General features: G+C 46.5%; 1 non-coding gene and 1 pseudogene across 1 annotated transcript; both read left to right on the plus strand.

Moving 5' to 3' along the window:
* Positions 1 to 207: 207 nt before the first annotated feature.
* Positions 208 to 425, plus strand: LOC114020825. The gene has a single exon (XR_003565574.1). It is a non-coding gene; the product is annotated as a small nucleolar RNA U3 (small nucleolar RNA).
* A 51-nt stretch (positions 426 to 476) lies between these two features.
* On the plus strand, positions 477 to 674 carry LOC114020824 (annotated as a pseudogene).
* The last annotated feature ends 20,426 nt before the right edge of the window (positions 675 to 21,100 follow it).

Here is a 21,100-nt window from a genome sequence, read left to right on the forward strand (position 1 = left end):
AAATGAAAGGGGATGGCTGCTTTGCACCGCTTTGCTTTGAGAGGCAGCCTACGGAAGGGAGCCACGGAGGGCAAACTTGAGAGCCAGGTTCTGCTCATATGGGGCTTCTGGTAGTGCTCTCTGTCTCGTGAAGGCCAAATTGTAGCAACGAGCAGTTAGAGGACAATGTGTTAGAATGGCCTGTGACTGGCCGGGGGTATGCTAGTTAAAACTATGCTTTCGGGGATCATCTCTCTAGTGGGTGACTGGAGAAGGGTGGCTGTGAAAAGCTGGTCTTGCTAGCCACAATGAGGAGTTATAGGTGTTTCTTTCCAAAAATAAAAGTAGCAGAGAGTGCTGTTCTATAACAGCTGCATTTTTCTGCTGTAAAAGCGTGTCTTGCTCTTCCTGAGAAAAGTAGGGGAAAGAAACATAGTCTGAGTGGCTAGCTCTGAGCTTGTTTTGCTGGGTGTGAAAAAGAGCTACTGTATAGTTCTTTAAATCGATCCTGTTTGTGGGTTATAAGTGAAAAGCTGTGACAAGCTGATCTTGCTAGCCACAACGAGGAGCTGTAGTGTTTCCTTCTGAGCATGACAATGGTGGAGAGTGCTGTTCTATGGCAGCTGCTTTCTGCTGTAGAAGAGTGTCTTGCTCTTCCTGAGAAGAGCAGGGGAAGGGTGCACAGTCTGAGTGGTTAGTTTTGTGCTTGTTTTGCTTTGGGGGAGAAAAAAGCTTGGGTGTGGTTCTTAGGAGCTATGCTGTTTGTGGGTTTGGTGTGCTGAACCCCAGCAGTGAAGCCCCATGTCCAGTTTCAGTTGCTCTCATGATGGGACTGCTCTTTTCCAAAGACTTTAGAGAAGGGTTTTCTTTGTGTAGGTACTGTGTTTTTGTTATGTCTTTGCTCCCAATCTTTGTAGTCAGTAGATTTACCATAAAACAATTGTCTTTTCTCTCTTGCTTATTCTGCTTTATCTTCAGAGCCATTTTTGTTCCTCCCTTAAGGCTGACAGTTCCTTTCCCAATGGTGTCTGTCAGTTGTCCTGCACACTGGGATGAATGGATGATGCTTCCCTATTAACACTACCGGAGCCACTGATGCTTGGGAAGATTTTGTCTGTTCCCACCTGGCATTTTTTAGAACAGGAGGACAGTAGCCTGTATGCCCACCATTCCTGCTCTCTGAGGAGCCTAGAACATGCCACCAACTCCAGGTGACACACTGCCAAGCAGCTTTCTTCCAGACTGTGATGTTGTATGGCATGTGGGTGACCAGTTATAATATTATTGATACCAATTTTACAAAATTGCAATGAATCTTACAAGATATGCCATTTTCAGCGTGGGCTTCCCTAGACAACACAGGTCATACCGATGAATAGCAATTTGAAATGTTGGCAGGGTTTCTCTGGACTCTGGTCTGGTTCAAAGGAAAGCCTATGGCTATGTACACTTGCTTTTAAGTCTGAGTTGTTAGTTTTTGGTTTGTCTTGCTGGGTGTGAAAAAGAGCTTGGGTGTGATGATTCTGAGCTGTGCTGTCTGTGGGTTTTAAATGAAGTGTTTTGTCTGCTTTTAGTTGCCATGTGATTGGGTAGTATTTTTCCACAGGGTTTAGACCAGGGCTTTCTTTATGTCTGTAGTGTGTTTCCATTATGTCTCTGCGCTTAACGGATTTACTTTAAGAACAGCCATATTGGGTGAGACCAAGGGTCCATCTAGCCTCGTATTCTGTCTTTCGATAGTGGCCAATGATCAATGCTTCAGAGGGAATGAACAGAACAGGTAATCATCGAGTGATCCATACCTTGGCTCCTATTCCCAGGTTCTGGAAAACAGGGGCTTGGGACACCATCCCCGCCCATCCTGGTTAATAGCCATTGATGGACCTACCCTCCATGAATTTTTCTAGTTCTTTTTTGAGCCCTGTTATAGTCTTGGGGCATGGCTACACTTGCGAGTTAGAGCACATTAAAGCAGCCCTGGGTGCCCTAACTCACGACACGTCCACACTGGCAAGGCCCATAAGGCACCCGGATTCCGCGGCTCGAGTGCTCCTGGTAATCCACCCCGGCGAGTGGAATAACGTTTGATGCGCCCCCGCTGGAGCACCGCAGCGCCAGTGTGGACGCTCTGGTCTGTTGAGCTCTGATCAGCCTCCAGAAGTGTCCCACAATGCCTGTTCTAGCCACTCTGGTCATCACTTTGAACTCTACTGCCCTGCCCTCAGGTGACCAACCATCAGACCTGCCCTTTAAATTCTTTGGGAATTTTGAAAATCCCCTTCCAGGCATGGAATGCTTCAGAGAATCTTTCCAGGTGACCATGCCTCCACGCACCAGGCAATCCCCAGTATGGAGCAATGGTGAGATGCAGGACCTCATCAGTGTCTGGAGGGAGGAAGTTGTCCAGTCCCAGCTGCACTCCAGCCGTAGGAATTACGGTACCTTCTGGCAGATATCAAGGGACATGCTGGAAAGGGACCATGACCGGGATGCACTGCAGTGCCGGATTAAAGTGAAGGAGCTGCGGAATGCCTACCGCAAAGCCCACAAGGCAAAGAGCCGCTCCGGTGCTGCCCCGGCAACCTGCCATTTCTACAAAGAGCTGGACGTGATACTTGGGGGCGACCCCACCTCCACTCCGAGGACCACCATGGACACTTCAGAGCCCAGTGCAACAAGGCACGGGGAGGAGGAGGAAAGCGGGAGCAAGGGTGCTAAGGGAGGAAGACACCCCGGAATCCCTAGAAGCATGCAGCCAGGAGCTGTTCTCAAGCCAGGAGGAAGGTAGCCAGTCGCGGCTGCTGGTGCTTGGGGAAGGACAAACACCAGAGGAGGTTCCCGGTAAGCGGCTTTTATTTTGGGAAGGAAGTAATTTGGTGCGGGCTCTTGGGGGGGGGAGGGTTGGGGCTGCATGCATGCCTAGATGCGGAATAGAGCGTTGATGTGCTCTCTCACATCGCAGTAATTGGCCTCAGTGATCTCTTCAAAGGTCTCATCCAGAACTTGGGCAATGCACTTGCACAGGTTTCTTGGGAGAGCCACTGTGGTCCTTGTCTCAGTCAGGCTAACATGTCCGCGCCATTGTGTTGTGGGGCGTGGGAGGACCATTGATGCACACAGGCAAGCTGCATATGGGCCAGGGCGGAAGCTGCATTGTAGTAGAAGACCCTCCCTTGCTTCCCAGGTCACCCTCAGCAGCGAGATATCTTCCAAGATGAACTCCTGTAGAAAATGTGGGGAGACTGTTCAGTGTAGGGGCCCCCTGCAGCTGTTGGCTCTCCCCAAGGCACAGAAACCCAGAGGATAGTACAGCCGTGAAACAATCAGTCCCCCTTGACCCAGTGCTTACTCAACCCATGGGAGCCCCAAAATGGTATGTGCTCTCTTTGGGATGGGCAAATTATGCTATTGTGTAGACTGTGCTTGCCCTTAAGTATGGGGGAATCATTTTTCTGTCTGGTGTGAACAATGCAGCCTCTGTTAAGTGTTGCATTTTGCCTTTAGAGATGCAACCTTGAGATCTCAGCCATCTATGTTATCACCGGCCGAAAGACTCCAAAGAATTAGGAAGAGGCCATGTAGAAGCAAAGAAGACATGCTGCATGAAGTAATGCAGCAGTCCCTTAACGAGAATCTAAAAATGCAGGAGTGGAGGGAGAGTGAAAGGAAGATCTGCCAGCAGAATGAGGAGCACCAGCACAAAAGTGCAGCGCTCCGGCAGCAAAGCATCATGGAGCGCCAAGCGGACTTGAGCCAGGCACTCGTACCCATGCAGGTGGAGCACTACTGTGCCCGCCCCCCACGGCAGCCCTTGTCCCAAAACTCTTTCACTTGTGCCCCCATGTCACCTCCACCCCACTTTCCCCAACATCTGGGTTCTTATCGCCACCAGCTGCCTCCAACACCTGTAGCTTCACCACCCAGTCCTGAAAACTACAACCCTGACCCTCTGCATTCAACCCCCATCGCCATGCATTATAGCCATCCTGAAGTGCAGCACTCATTGCGCAGCACTCCAGACAGGAAGGCTACGTACGATAACAGGACATACGCAAATCTGTGATTGTACCGTTCCCCACCCCACCCCCTTGCCCTTTCTGTTTCCCAAGTAGTTGTGTTTCTTTTCAATAAACAAATTTTCTTTTCAATAAATGGATTTTTTGGCTTTGAAAATATTCTTTATTATTGCATAAAGTAAAAGATACCTTAGCCCAGGAAAGAAACAGGCACTGCAAGTCAGCATAGCAAACACAGATTCCTACTAACATTGGAACCACTGCACTTCACTCCCGTGCAGGGCACCAAACATTACTGGTGGCTTTCAGCCTCAAATTGCTCCCTCAAGGCATCCCTAATCCTTGCAGCCCCGCGCTGGGCCCCTTTAATAGCCCTGCTCCTTGGCTGTTCAAATTCAGCCTCCAGGAGTTGAACCTCCGAGTTCCATGCCTGAGTGAATCTTTCATCCTTCTCTTCACAAATGTTATGGAGGGTACAGCACGCGGCAGTCATTCTGCACCAGCTCAGCCTATTGTTGAACCGCTCCTTGCTACTGTCAAGGCTCCCTGTGTAGGGTTTCATGAGCCATGGCATTAAAGGGTAAGCGGGGTCTCCAAGGATCACAGTAGGCATTTCGACTTCCCCTATGGTGATCTTCTGGTCTGGGAAAAAAGCCCTGGTTTGCAGCTTCCTGAACAGGCCAGTGTTCCAAAAGATGCGTGCGTCATGCACCTTTCATTGACATTAACGCAGGCTGGCCCGGAAACGCCCACTGTGATCCACAAGCGCCTGGAGAACCATAGAGAAATACCCCTTCCGATTAATGTAATCAGAGCCTAGGTGGGCTGGTGCCAGAATTGGAATATGCGTCCCATCTACGGCCTCTCCGCAGTTAGGGAAACCCATTTGTGCAAAGCCAGCCACAATGTCATGCACATTACCCAGAGTCATGGTTCTTGTGAGCAAGAAGCGATTAATGGCCCTGCAAACTTGCATCAACACTATTCCAAAGGTCGCCTTTCCCACTCCAAACTGGTTAGTGACCGATCGGTAGCTGTCTGGAGTTGCCAGCTTCCAGACTGCAATAGCCACCCACTTCTCCACCAGCAGGGCATATCTCAATCTCGTGTCCTTGTGCCGCAGGGTGGGGGCGAGTTCATCACACAGTCCCATGAAAGTGGCTTTTCTCATCCAAAAGTTCTGCAGCCACTGCTCGTCATCCCAGACGTGCATGATGATGTGATCCCACCACTCAGTGCTTGTTTTCCGAGCCCGGAAGCAGCATGCCATGGTGGTGAGCGTGTCCGTGAATGCCACAAGCAATTTCGTGTCGTGTGCGTTACTCAAGTCGATATCATCGTTGGAGTCATCACCGTCAGTTTGGATCTTAAGGAATAACTCAACTGCCAAATATGACGTGCCGATGAGACTCGTCAGCATATTCCTCAGCAGTTCGGGCTCCATTCCCGCAGACCGAAAGGGAAGACAGAGTGCGCAGTACAAAAAACGTTGATAGATGGCGCCAAATGTGGACGGAAGCACAGGGATTGCTGGGATGTGAACTGATGCATCACGGGGCATTGGGATAGGACCCAGAGCGCCCCGCAGCCCCCACTACCTTCCCACAAGCCACAGCGCCAGGATGGGAAGAGGTGCTCTGTAGGATAGCTGACCATAATGCGCCCCTCCCAATGCCGCTGCAAGTGCCGCAAATGTGGCCACGCCAGTGCGCTTGCAGCTGTCAGTGTGGACAGACTGCAGTGCTTTCCCTACTACGCTCTCCAAAGGCTGGTTTAATTCAAAGCGCTCTCCATCTGTAAGTGTAGCCATGCCCTTGGCCTTCACAACATCCTCTGGCAGAGTACCACAGGTTGACTGTGCATTGTGTGAAGAAATACTTCCTTTTGTTTCTTTTAAAACTGCTGTCTATTAATTTCATTTGGTGATACCTAGTTCTTGTGTTATGAGGAGTAAATAACACTTCCTTATTTACTTTCTCCACACCAGTCATGATTTTATAGACCTCTATCATGTCCTCCCTTAGTTGTCTCTTTTCCAAGCTGAAAAGTCCCAGTCTTATTAATCTTGCCTCATATGGCAACCATTCCATACCCCTTATCATTTTTGTTGCCCTTTTCTGAACCTTTTGCAATTCCAATATATCTTTTTTGAGATGGGGCACCCCCATCTGCACGCAGTATTCAAGATGGGGGCATGCCGTGGATTTATATAGAGGCAATATGATATTTTCTGTCTTATTATCTATTCCTTTCTTAATGATTCCCAACATTCTGTTCGCTTTTTTGACTGCCGCTGCACATTGAGTGGATGTTTTCAGAGAACTATCCACAATGACGCCAAGATCTCTTTCTTGAGTGGTAACTGCTAATTTAGACCCCATCATTTTATATGTAAGTAACCCTTCTGCCAGGCCAAGTTGATAGCAGCAAGGGCCAGGTTCAGTACACAGGGGTCCCTCTCATCAAAGCATATGCAAAACTGGCTCGAGCCCCCACCCAGTGACCTGGGAAAATCCTACACACCCCCTGGGCACCTCAAAGAGGCAATACTTCCCCTCTCGCAAGCCCAGGGTCTCGGTATAGCAGAGAATCTTTAATAACATGAGGTAAACAACATCAGCATTAAATTGGAAAAACACCACAACTAGTGTTCATTAACCAAACCATGAGCAAAGACCCACCCCAGCAAATTGGGCCACATCCTTTCCCTCGGGTTCTTGAGTCCCACAACCCAAACGTCTCTTGAGTCCAGCAATCCAAAAAATCACCCAAAGTCCAAAAAGTCCAGCCCCAGAGTTCAAAAGTTCATCTGCAGACTGTTACTCCCCAGTCTGGCTAAAAATGTGCCTGTGTGGAGGGGGGGGGGGAGAGGTAAGGGGCACCTTACGTGACCTGAAGCTGACTGCCCCACAGCTCTACAGGGCTCTGCTCCGCTCTGCTCTCTCACAAACAGCTCCGCTGTCTCATGAACAGCTCTGCTCCACTCGCCATCTCACAAACGCTCCGCCAGCCTAGCCACGAACAGCACCACTGCACTCTAGATCTTCTGGCTCCCCACTACTTGACACAGTGCTCAGCGATTTCAGCTCTCAGTGATCTTAGCTCTTTAGTGATTTCAGCTTATAGTAGTGGGAGCCTTAGTGTGATGCACCATAAGGCCAAAGTGAATTCAGCACAGCACCTGTAGCAAGACTCTTAATAGACCCAAAATTAGCTCTGACATTCCACAGTGGAGAGAGACAGAGGTACAATTGGTGTTTCAGGCCCTCACAAAGGGGCTCACACCACCAGGTACTAATGCCTGTCTCAAGCCTCTCTCAATTCACAGAGTTTTGGAACCCATGACCCTTGCCTAGCGAGTGCTACTTAGTTGATGGTGAGTACCTCCATCATAACAAAAGGCCAAGTACAATTCCACTGTCCTTGATTCCCATAATCAGGGTAATAACAATTTATTCTTCCTACCCCAATAACAGAGACACTGGGGATCCCACAGCAGCCAAAGTGACCACTTGGGCAGCTATGGCCTCATTCTAGGCGGGGTGGGTGTGCCTATGCAAATGAGATAAGCCCCTAAAGTTCTTTTCCACAACTTGCCACACCTCACCACCAGATGTCAGGGTGGAGCTCATCCTGACTCTGCTTACATGTATAGTGGGATTATAGTGTTCATAACTATTTCTGTTCCTCCACTAAGTCTGGCAGTTACTGTCCTCATGGCACTTGTTGATTGTCCTCCACACTAAGAAGAATGGATGATGCTTCTCTAAAGCACCACTGGAGCCACTGGTGCCTGGGAAGATTTTGTCTGTTCCCACCTGGCATTGTGGAGATCAGGAGAACCGTGGCCAGTAGTCCCACGATTCATGTAGCCTTTCCTCCCTGCCCCCAGGCCTCCCTCCCCCCTCCCCGGTTCACTGGCCCAGTGTGAGGTTGTTCAAGATAGGGGAAGCCTGCCTTGCGACTTTTTACACAACCTTGGGAAACTTGGTCTCAGGCTCCTTTTGTGCTCTGCATTGTGTGTCACCTCAGACCACACCCACTCAGACAAACCACCAGGAACAAGGCTTTATTCTGTAAAGATCATAGAACAGGATTACACTCCAGCAGCCTCTTCACTGCTTGCCTGCTACTTGCTCCTAGCTCAGTCAGTGCTGAAACCTGCTGTAGGGCAGAGGGTACATCCTGGGAGGAACCAGGAAGTTCTCCCAAAATGCCACAGTTTGTAGTCCACAACTTGTAGTTCCCAGGGCTGCTGTTGAAGTGCTGTTGAAGCACTCTCTGAGAAGCCTTGTACACATCACTCTAGGTTACATACTGCTGGGCGACTTTCTTCAAGGCAAATAGCAATTAGACATTTTGACGGGGGTTAGCCGGACTCTGGTCTGGTTCAAAGGAAAGCCTATAGCTCTATATCCTTGCTTTTAAGTAGTGGTTCTGCATTTTCAGTTTTTATTTGTTAAAAAAAATCTGGGTATTTTTCAGTGTTTATTTTCCAAATATTAAAACCAAGATGAAATCATCTTAAAAATTAAAAAAAAAAATTAAAAATCGGGAAAAATCAGGGGGGGAATAAAAATAAAAATCTTTTGTAATATGTACATTTTACTACAGTATAACTGAAACCTTTTTTTAATGCACAAAGGTGCATTTTGTCTCTCTCAGAGCTAGCAGTTTTTCCAGAAATCCTGGTTTGCGTACGCTCGCATAATTTTCTTTAAAGGATCTCATTCATGTTGAGCTTCATCCTGGCTTGGAGGTAGTCCAACTTGGAAAATATGCACTCTGCATCAGCAGATCTGGGGATACACTCAAAGCTCACCGTGCCACTTTGCTGAAGTTGGGAAGTGTGTCTTGATGACTGTTCCAAAAAGCCAGCACATCCAGTTTTGCATTGTCAGGGTTAGGCAAGTTCGTGGAAGTAGTAAATTCCCCTTTCAGATTTGAAAGTTCAACTTTAGTGGCAAATAGTTGAACCACTCTGGCATAACAGTCATAGTCTGCTGCAAATTTCACCTTTGGGAAGGGGGTAAAACACCTGGATAACATCCCAAAAAGGATATTCAGTACCAAACACATCTGGGTTTAGGTTACACATCACGGTCGTCTCCCATTTCTCGCTGAGCATTGCATTTGATGGAGCTGCAAACCTCTCTGGAAGACATAGTGGAGTACAAGCTGTGCTCAGAGAAAAGTGTAACCCTAATCTCTCCTATACACACTGCAGAGGCATCTACTCCAACTAGCATTAATATGAGTTGCAGACTCTTCAAAAAACATTAAAAAGCCATACATGTAATGGCTTTGTTATACTCTTTTTTTCAGCAAGAATCCAAAAGGTCGGAACATCTTGGAAAAAAACCAGAAGATACACTGGAACTGAAGTTCAAATTAGTCCAACCTGGGAAAACCTGCTGGCTTTCTCATGAGAAATCTTTGGCTGTTGTCTTAAAATCACTGCACCCGCTATTACTGGCTTTGGAAAGTATCTGCCAACATAGGACAGATCTAAGTAATGCAGCTACCAGACTACTTTTGTTACTGAGTTCAGAGAAGACTATCGCCATTCTCTCTCTTCTAAGTCTACTGTTGAAACCACTTGGGTCATTAATGCCATACAGGAATCTGCTACAACAGTAGTAGATCTTTGTCCAACAATAGAAGCTACCCTTGGATCAATCAGAGAAACATACTTAAAGAAGCAAAGACTTCAGTCCAGAAGTTGACTAAAGAAGGCACTTATATTGAATCCTTAAGTGAAGAGGACAAGAAGTGTTTGTTAAGCCAGCTGAAAAAGTACACAGACTTGATTCTTACAAATCAATAATAGCGATTTCTGGATTCTACTCAACCTCCACCTAGCTTTTACAGATGCCTGTCTTATAAAACACCTACAGTTGAGTGGAGTGAGGCACTACCAGCAATGGGGCTGCCATGTGATCAGGACAGAATAGAGAATTTTGAACACAGAGTGGAATATCATACGACGAACAAATGAAGATTTAACTTCAACTTCTTCTTTATCATCACTAGAGGTTCGACCCAATTGTTATGCTATGTTTCCTGGATGAAAGAAGTAGGAATTCATCTCTTTCTAGTCCCAGTCACAACAGCTACAGTTGAGCAACACATTCTTTTTCCTCTTTGAATAGAATTTTGTGTTCTGAAAGAAGTCACCTTCTTCCTGATCATGAGCATATCATGAAGGACTGGAAGTAATGGACATACAAGAAGCCACCAAAGATGAACGCATTGCATTCAAGAAGTTAATTAACAGAGCTGTGCAAAATTACAACAAGAAACCAAGAAGGCTGTAGATGTAGTGCTTCGTAGTAGGCTTGAGTAGCCAATTTTAATTTCTGTGATGATTTAAAAACATGAGTTAAATGTAATAAAATGGTCGTGAAACATTTTTCAGTTTTTACTGTGGTGCCATACAGCCCAGCTGCGCTCTCGTGGTCTCACCCCTCATCGGCCCTCACCCCCTGTAGATTGGAACACCCCCATAATTTCAATTCCTGGGTAAAACACTGTCTTTGTGCCCACTAAAAAGAAAAGGAGTACTTGTGGCACCTTAGAGATGAACAAATTTATTTGAGCATAAGATTTTGTGAGCTACAGCTCACTTCATCGGATGCCTTCAGTGCAAAATACAGTGGGGAGATTTACATACACAGAGAACATGAAACAACGGGTGTTACCATACATACTGTAATGAGAGTGATCACTTAAGGTGAGCTATTGCCAGCAGGAGAGCGGGGCGGGGGAGGGGGGAACCTTTTGTAGTGATAATCAAGGTGGGCCATTTCCAGCAGTTGACAAGAACGTCTGAGGAACAGTGGGGGGTGGAGGGGGGGAATAAACATGGGAAAATAGTTTTACTTTGTGTAATGACCCATCCACTCCCAGTCTCTATTCAAGCCTAAGTTAATTGTATCCAGTTTGCAAATTAATTCCAATTCAGCAGTCTCTCATTGGAGTCTGTTTTTGAAGTTTTTTTGTTGAAGAATTGCAACTTTTAGGTCTGTAATCGAGTGACCAAAGAGAGTGAAGTGTTCTCCAACTGGTTTTCAAATGTTATAATTCTTGACATCTGATTTGTGCCCATTTATTCTTTTACGTAGAGACTGTCCAGTTTGACCAATGTACATGGCAGAGGGGCATTGCTGGCACATGATGGCATATATCACATTGGTAGATGTGCAGGTGAACGAGCCTCTGTTAGTGTGGCTGATGTGATTAGGCCCTATGATGGTGTCCCCTGAATAGATATATGGACACAGTTGGCAACGGGCTTTGTTGCAAGGATAGGTTCCTGGGTTAGTGGTTCTGCTGTGTGGTGTATGGTTGCTGGTGAGTATTTGCTTCAGGTTGGGGGGCTGTCTGTAAGCAACCCACCGCCTCTCAGCTCTTCTAATCGATCCAGGTTTGTTGTAGAAAAAGGACTTTTATACAGGGAAACTCTTTCTGGTGGACACCAGGAAGACTGGCATCCTCAGAGACAGTTGGTAATTCCAACTAAGTACCGGGTAAAGCTATTAAGCTTAGCCCACGATCATCCTAGTGGCCATGCTGGGGTGAACAGAACCAAAGATCATTTGGAAAAATCATTCCATTGGGAGGGAATGGGCAAGGATGTTTCTATCTATGTCCGGTCTTGTGAGGTGTGCCAAAGAGTGGGAAAACCCCAAGACCAGGTCAAAGCCCCTCTCCAGCCACTCCCCATCATTGAGGTTCCATTTCATAGAATCATAGAATATCAGGGTTGGAAGGGACCTCAGGAGGTCATCTAGTCCAACCCCCTGCTCAAAGCAGGACCAATCCCCAACTAAATCATCCCAGCCAGGGCTTTGTCAAGCCTGACCTTAAAAATATCTAAGGAAGGAGATTCCACCACCTCCCTAGGTAACGCATTCCAGTGTTTCACCACCTTCCTAGTGAAAAAGTTTTTCCTAATATCCAACCTAAACCTCCCCCACTGCAACTTGAGACCATTACTCCTCGTTCTGTCATCTGCTACCACTGAGAACAGTCTAGATCCATCCTCTTTGGAACCTCTTTTCAGGTAGTTGAAAGCAGCTATCAATTCCCCCCTCATTCTTCTCTTCCGCAGACTAAACAATACCAGTTCCCTCAGCCTCTCCTCATAACTCATGTGTTCCAGTCCCCTAATCATTTTTGTTGCCCTCCACTGGACTCTCTCCAATTTTTCCACATCCTTCTTGTAGTGTGGGGCCCAAAACTGGACACAGTACTCCAGATGAGGCCTCACCAATGTCCAATAGAGGGGAACGATCACGTCCCTCGATCTGCTGGCAATGCTCCTACTTATACATCCCAAAATGCCATTGGCCTTCTTGGTAACAACAGCACACTGTTGACTCATATCCAGCTTCTTGTCCACTGTAACCCTTAGGTCCTTTTCTGCAGAACTGCTGCCGAGCAATTCGGTCCCTAGTCTGTAGCGGTGCATGGGATTCTTCCATCCTAAGTGCAGGACTCTGCACTTGTCCTTGTTGAATCTCATCAGATTTCCTTTTGGCCCAATCCTCTAATTTGTCTAGGTCCCTCTGTATCCTATCCCTACCCTTCAGCATATCTACCTCTCCTTCCAGTTTAGTGTCATATGCAAACTTGCTGAGGGTGCAATCCACACCATCCTCCAGATCATTTATGAAGATATTGAACAAAACCAGCCCCAGGACCGACCCTTGGGGCACTCCACTTGATACCGGCTGCCAACTAGACATGGAGCCATTGATCACTACCCGTTGAGCCCGACAATCTAGCCAACTTTCTATCCACCTTATAGTCCATTCATCCAGCCCATACTTGTTTATCTTGCTGGCAAGAATACTGTGGGAGACCATGTCAAAAGCTTTGCTAAAGTCAAGGAACAACATGTCCACTGCTTTCCCCTCATCCACAGAGCCAGTTATCTCGTCATAGAAGGCAATTAGATTCGTCAGGCATGACTTGCCCTTGGTGAATCCATGCTGTTTGTTCCTGATCGCTTTCCTCTCCTCTAAGTGCTTCAGAATTGATTCCTTGAGGACCTGCTCCATGATTTTTCCAGGGACTGAGGTGAGGCTGACTGGCCTGTAGTTCCCAGGATCCTCCTTCTTCCCTTTTTTAAAGATGGGCACTACATTAGCCTTTTTCCAGTCATCCGGGACTTCCCCCGTTCGCCACGAGTTTTCAAAGATAATGGCCAATGGCTCTGCAATCACATCCGTCCTCTCCTTTAGCACTCTCGGATGCAGCGCATCCAGCCCCATGGACTTGTGCTCATCCAGCTTTTCTACATAGTCCCGAACCACTTCCTCAGCAAGTAGCTGTGGATATTCTGGGTCCTTTTCCGAAAAAGACACTCAGAGGAAAGCTGTACATACTGACTTTCATGGATTTTGCCACCCGATGGCCAGAAGCTGTAACTCTAAGCAATACTAGGGCTAAAAGTGTGTGTTAGGCATTAATGGACATTTTTGCCAGGGTAGGTTGGCCCTCTGACATCCTCACAGATGCAGGAACTATGGAAAGCCTTTGGGAAGCTCATGGGGTGAATCACTTGGTTGCCACCCCTTACCATCATCAAACAAATGGCCTGGTGGAGAAGTTTAATGGAACTTTGGGGGCCATGATGCGTAAATTCGTAAATGAGCACTCCAATGATTGGGACCTAGTGTTGCAGCAGTTGCTCTTTGCCTACAGAGCTGTACCCCATCCCAGTTTAGGGTTTTCACCATTTGAACTTGTATATGGCCACGAGGTTAAGGGGCCATTACATTTGGTGAAGCAGCAATGGGAGGGGTTTACACCTTCTCCAGGAACTAACATTCTGGACTTTGTAACCAACCTACAAAACACCCTCTGAACCTCTTTAGCTCTTGCTAAAGAAAACCTAAAGGATACTCAAAAAGAGCAAAAAGCCTGGTATGATAAACATGCCAGAGAGCGTTCCTTCAAAGTAGGAGACCAGGTCATGGTCTTAAAGGCGCTCCAGGCCCATAAAATGGAAGCACCGTGGGAAGAGCCATTCACGCTCCAAGAGCACCTGGGAGCTGTTAATTATCTCATAGCATTCCCCACCTCCAACCGAAAGCCTAAGGTGTACCATGTTAATTCTCTAAAGCCCTTTTATTCCAGAGAATTAAAGGTTTGTCAGTTTACAGCCCACAGAGGAGAAGACACTGAGTGGCCTGAAGGTGTCTACTACGAAGAGAAAAGTGATGGTGGCGTGGAAGAGGTTAACCTCTCCTTGACTCTTGAGCGTATGCAGCAACAGCAGATCAAGGAGCTGTGTACTAGCTATGTGCCGACGTTCTCAGCCACCCCAGGACTGACTGAATGGGCATACCACTCCATTGACACAGGTAATGCTCACCCAATTAGAGCCCAACCTTTCCGGGTGTCTCCTCAAGCTAAAACTGCTATAGAACGGGAGATCCAGGATATGCTATAGATGGGTGTAATCCGCCCCCCTGGCAGTGCATGGGCATCTCCAGTGGTTCTAGTTCCCAAACCAGATGGGGAGATACGTTTTTGCGTGGACTACCGTAAGCTAAATGCTGTGACTCGCCCAGACAACTATCCAATGCCACGCACAGAAGAATTATTGGAGAAACTGGGACGGGCCCAGTTCATCTCTACCTTGGACTTAACCAAGCGGTACTGGCAGGTACCGCTAGATGAATCTGCCAAGGAAAGGTCAGCCTTCACCACACATGTCGGGCTGTATGAATTTAATGTGCTCCCTTTCGGGCTGCGGAATGCACCCGCCACCTTCCAAAGACTTGTAGATGGTCTCCTAGCGGGATTAGGAGAATATGCAGTCACCTACCTTGATGATGTGCCCATATTTTCAGATTCCTGGGCAGAACACCTGGAACATCTACAAAAAGTCTTCGAGAGTATAAGGGAGGCAGGACTAACTGTTAAGGCTAAGAAGTGTCAAATAGGCCTAAACAGAGTGACTTACCTTGGACACCAGGTGGGTCAAGGAACTATCAACCACCTACAGGCCAAAGTGGATGCTATCCAAAAGTGGCCTGTCCCAAAGTCAAAGAAACAGGTCCAATCCTTCTTAGGTTTGGCCAGATATTACAGGCGATTTGTACCACAATACAGCCAAATCGCCGCCCCACTGACAGACCTAACCAAAAAGAAATAGCCAAATGCCGTTCAGTGGACTGAAGAGTGTCAGAAGGCCTTTAACCAGCTTAAAGCGACACTCATGTCTGACCTGTGCTAAGGGCCCCAGACTTTGACAAACCATTCCTAGTAACCACAGATGCATCCGAGCGTGGTGTGGGAGCAGTCTTAATGCAGGAAGGACCAAATCAAGAGTTCCATCCTGTCGTGTTTCTCAGCAAGAAGCTGTCTGAGAGGGAAAGCCACTGGTCAATCAGTGAAAAGGAATGTTACGCCATTGTCTATGCTCTGGAAAAGCTATGCCCATATGTTTGGGGACGGCATTGCCACCTGCAAACCGACCATGCTGCGCTACAGTGGCTTCATACCGCCAAGGGAAATAACAAAAAACTTATTCGGTGGAGTTTAGCTCTCCAAGATTTTGATTTCAACATACAACACATTTCAGGAGCTTCTAACAAAGTGGCTGATGCACTCTCCTGTGAAAGTTTCCCAGAATCAACTGGTTAAAATCGTCCTTGAGATGTGGAAAATATTGTTAGTCTTTATACAGTTGGAAGTGTATTTAGAGGTGCATGTGTCTTATTAATTCTGTTTTCTCCTCGAGCTCCAGGAAGAAATAACAGACCGTGTTTTCACCTTATCTGTGATTGGTGGGGGGGGGATGTCATAAAAATAAAGGGAAGGGTAACCATCTTTCTGTATACAGTGCTATAAAATCCCTCCTGACCAGAGGCAAAACCCTTTCACCTGTAAAGGATTAAGAAGCTAAGATAACCTCGCTGGCACTTGACCAAAATGACCAATGAGGAGACAAGATACTTTCAAAACTGGAGGGGGGAAAACAAAGGGTCTGTCTGTGTGATGCTTTTGCCGGGAACTGATCAGGAATGCAGACTCAGAACTTCTGTAAAGTTAGTAAGTAATCTAGCTAGAAATGCATTGGATTTCCTTTTGTTTAATGGCTGGTAAAATAAGCTGTGCTGGATGGAATGTATATTCCTGTTTTTGGGTCTTTTTGTAACTTAAGGTTTTGTCTAGAGGGATTCTCTATGTTTTGAATCTGATTACCCTGTAAGGTATTTACCATCCTGATTTTACAGAGGTGATTCTTTTACCTTTTCTTTAATTAAAATTCTTCATTTAAGAACCTGATTGTTTTTTCATTGTTCTTAAGATCCAAGGGTTTGGGTCTGTGTTCACCTGTACAAATTGGTGAGGATTTTTATCAAGCCTACCCCAGGAAAGGGGGTGTAGGGCTTGGGGGGATATTTTGGGGGAAGATGTCTCCAAGTGGTCTCTTTCCCTGTTCTTTGTTTAACACGCTTGGTGGTGGCAGCATAGGGTTCAAAGACAAGGCAAAGTTTGTACCTTGGGGAAGTTTTTAACCTTAGCTGGTAAGAATAAGCTAGGGGGTGTTTCATGCAGGACCCCACATCTGTACCCTGGAGTTCAGAGTGGGGAAGGAACCTTGACATGGTGGCAGAGTGGTGGGATCATTTTGAGATCATTTTGAGATCATTTTGAACCAGAAGCACAGCAGAATTTTAAAAGGTTTTGTAAAAGAGGATTGCAGCTGTAGATTCTGTGTCTCTGCCTGGGGGACAGGGCAGCAGGCATAACAAAGGATTTTTCTGTAAGCTGAGAATAGCTATCAGAGAACACAGGTATCACGTTACAGCATAGCAAAATTTTACAAGCCAGGTTTTTTGGTTTTGTTTTGTGGTTTTCTTTCTAACTCTCCAGTATAACGTTAGTTAAAAACAGAGAGGCTAGGATGACAGAAACCAAGGCATAACACAAACTGGAGTTAACCAGACTGGAGGCAGTGAAAGAGGCAGAAAAAGCCCAAGAAGCTACCCACCAGAGAGCTATGGAGGCAGCAAAAGAGGCAGAAAAAGCCCAGGAGGCTGCCCACAGGAGAGCTATGGAGGCAAGGGAAAAAGACCTGGAGGAGAAGGAAAAAGAGAGGAAGCATGCACTGGAGATGGAGAAGGCAAAGTTTGTACCTGGGGGAAGTTTTTAACCTAAGCTGGTAAGAATAAGCTTAGGGGGTCTTTCATGCAGGTCCCCACATCTGTACCCTAGAGTTCAGAGTGGGGAAGGAACCTTGACAACAGTATTTTGAATAATAAAGACAAATATATGATACGGCACAACTGGGAAGCTGTTTCCAAACACAATTTCTCCATGCATCTATTTACACCAGTCCATAATGAAAACCCACATTTCTTGCCACACAGTGCACCTGACCCCATTTCATACACAGTCATCTCACCCATAATTAAAAATCATAACAATCAACCCCTCCATTCATTGCCTACAGTGACAATACCTTATTTACTGTTTACTTTGTTGTACAAACACATTCATAAATGTACTATCATCCCTCTTCTATTGGTCCATGCAAGGCCATAATGGATAGAGCATCCCTGATTTCCGTTAACTGGATCCATTCTTCTCCAGCTGTGACAGGTGCCCTTTCTGGCTGAGTATACCGGTTCAGTAATCCATTACTGTCATAGCTCGACTCAGGGGAAAATGGCTCACCTTTGGCTTCATAAAGATTGTGAGAGCACAGCAAGCTACGATAATGCAGACAGCATTGACAACATTGGAGTCCAAACAGTTCTGTAAACAGCACCAGTGGGATTTCTATCTGCCAAACATACGTTCAACCACGATTCTACACTGACTGAGGGTGTAATTAAACCTTCTTTTGGCAGGTCCTCTGAGATCAGGAGGTTTCATAAGCCAAGGCAAAAGGGGGGGCACAAGCTCCCTTAGAATAACAGTGGAGCAGTAACTCCAGTTGTCATTTGGTGGGAAGGGTGTCCCAGCCTGACAATGAAGGTAGACTCCTGATCAGTGGAAAACCATAGCATCATGAACTTTTCTAATACAGCCCATGTTGGTGTCCATAACTTGGCCTCTGGTCCATGAGGGCCTGCATAACAATGGGATAGTACTCTTTGTGGTTTATGTACTCATGTGATCCTTGAGGAGGGCAAACTATAGGCACATGAGTCCTATCAATGATCAATGGGCCCAGCACAGTTTGGAAACTCCGTTCTCTCAAAACCAGCATTTACTTCAGGAATATGGTTTATGCCCACCACCTCTGGGTCAATCACACACCTGATTGCATCAGACACCACTTTTCCCAGAGTCCACTTTCCAACACCACACTGGTTAGTAACAGACCTGTAGCAGTCCAGGGTAGCCAGCTTGAAGCTGGTTATAGCAACCTGTTTCTGGACCAGCAAGGCTGCCCTCATGCATATGTCGTGATGTTAGAGGATCAGGGAAAGCAGCTTACAAAGCTTCAGAAATGTAGCTTTCTTGGTGCAAAAGTTCTGTTCCCACTGATGGGGCTGCATGATGATGTGAGCCCACCAGTCTGTGCTTGTGACTCTGCACCAGATATGCTGGTCTACACAGGGGGCATCTGCGGCTCTACCAGGAGTCATGAGCAGCAGCAGCCTGTTCAAGTCTGCCATGTCTTTATCGTTCTCAACCTCCTCCTCCGACAGGTGCCTTCGCTGGGTCAGAAAACGCCACCAAAACATCCACCTGCATCTCATGGAGATTCGGCCCATTTCCTGAAACAGAAGTGAAAGCTCTAGCAAGACAAGTTCTTCAAATGGTGACTCCTCCATGTTGCTGGCTTCAGTTGCAGGGAGCATGGAGACCCAAAAGACGGCTCAGCTGCATATGTTGGTGGCCTGCAACCACTTCCTGTAACATGCAGAGTGGACATACACGTTTTCCCACACTGCATCACAAACAAAGGGCTAGAGAGGCTACAGCTGGTGAGGGTGCAAGGAAGCTTGTGATAGGCTGGTTTGACTCAGGTTTTCGGAATGCAGTGTAGATGCCTGAGCATGGCTGAGAGACCCAGGTCCAGAAATTTAAAGCGGGGGTCAATATTCACCGTTTGCAAGCCTGGGCTTGCAAACACTGGGCCAGGAGTGTACATTGCAAACTTCAGGCTTTGTGAATCCCAGTACTGTTCCAGTTAGGCTCTACAACAGTGATCATTGCAATGCCCAAGTCCCTTTTTGGATCTGAGCCTAGACACTACAGTGATGAGTTACTCTAGGTAATCCTAAGATAGAATACAGTGTCTAGGTTAAATAGAATAGAATCATAGGGCTAGAATGGACCACAAGGGTCATCTAGAAAACAGAATATCATTGTCACATTGTGCTCACCCTGTCTGTCTGTTGTATCCATCTGTTGTCTCGTCTTATTCTTAGATTGCAAATTCTTTGAGGCCGAGACCATCATTTTGTTATGTGTTTGTACAGTGCCTAGCACAATGGTGCTTGGACAAGTAGGTATTAGCACACAGCCAATATTAATTTATAAATTAAGAGTGTTCACAGCTTCTTAACTATGAACCCTATCCTGACTTCCAATCATTTTTTATTTTAAGACTCAGCTTTATATTTTTCTTAACTTTCAAACCTTTGTGTACCTCATCTCATAAACTGGTGTTTTTGTTTCATTGTGGGGGTGATATTTATTTACAAGCATATTTCTGTCTTTACTTTTTCATGGGCGGGAATATCTATCTAAACCAAAAAGGCCATATTTTGGCTCCAGTTTGCATCACTGCCCAAAATTTCCTTTCTTCAAGAAGTTTATGTCCACACAGTTAAGGTGTTCGGTACTGTGGTTTTACATCTCATACAAAACATGGCAGCTTGATTAGCACTGTGTCCCCTACCCTCCATGGATAAAGGGAGCATCACTGGTTCAGCTCTGACTCAGAGTGAGGCATATAAAATCATCTGCATCACTTCCTGCAATGTCTAGGTGTTCCTGGAATTTTCTCACCCATCTGTTAGCCTTCTTATTTAAAAATTCAGATGAGATTGCAGCCAAAGAGAGCAGAGCTGGGAAAACCCAAGTCTATCTCCATAACAACAGATGATGTACAATGACTAAGTTCAGAGAAATGGAAACTACAAGGACATGAAATATCAAACGATTGTCATGGCAAATTCAGACAATGTAAACAGCGCTGTAAACCCCAGGGTTTATGAGGCTGAACCTGCAGCCAGACGTTTCTCCGCCTCTTTTTATAGTCTGACTATTCAGTGTCTGGTACTTACATGATTGTGCAATGAGGAAGGGTGGGGCACAAGACGACAGCCTCTCCCTTGCACTGTCTATGCAAGGGCTAGGAAGAACTGCAGCTTTTGCCTTCAGGAAACCATAGAGATTTTTCCATGCCTACTGCCCCCCAGGGCACATAGTGCCCAGCAGGGGATGGGGTTATACAGGGAGAATATGGAGCCATGGACCTGCCCACCTGCCCATGGAGTGGGTCCTTGGCACAGAAGTCAGCAGGCTGTCCCTCATTCAGAGGTTATTGAGGAGCATGTTTCTGCAGCATTCCAGGGAGCTCCAGAAGTCAAGAACCATTACACTTACATGCGTCCTGCAAGGTGTAGTCCTACTGTAACACCTTCACGGGACATTAAAGGTGCTCAGCATCAAATAGGATCAGGCTCTTGTTTTTCCTACTTTTCTTTCTACAAAGGAAAAATAAATAGGCACCCAATGTGGCCATGGATTTTTGGATGCCTAACTTGAATCCCTGTGGGACTGGTTTTCAGAGAACCTCAGCGCCCGCCACTTCAGGTGACCTTAAGAGTAGCTGGGAGGGCTCACCAAAAAAACCACACTCAAAAGTGTCTCAGGTTGGACACCCAAATTTGGAGGGTCCCTTTGGGACATGGTGTAAGCATGACAAACTGGCCTCTTCCATTAAATCTGTTAAACCTGGGGGAAAGGCTAACCACGTCCATTATTTTCTTTTCATTGCACCTTTAAAGCCAACCATTCACAGCACCTTCTTTTCACTTATGAAGCTGAATAAGGCTTGAGCTTCTGCCCTCTGTCCTCTTTCCACTCAGGAACAGGGGTTTTTTCAAGTTTATTTC

The sequence above is a fragment of the Chelonia mydas genome, chromosome 2, assembly GCF_015237465.2.
Source record: "Chelonia mydas isolate rCheMyd1 chromosome 2, rCheMyd1.pri.v2, whole genome shotgun sequence".
In the NCBI taxonomy this organism is placed as follows: Eukaryota; Metazoa; Chordata; order Testudines; family Cheloniidae; genus Chelonia; species Chelonia mydas.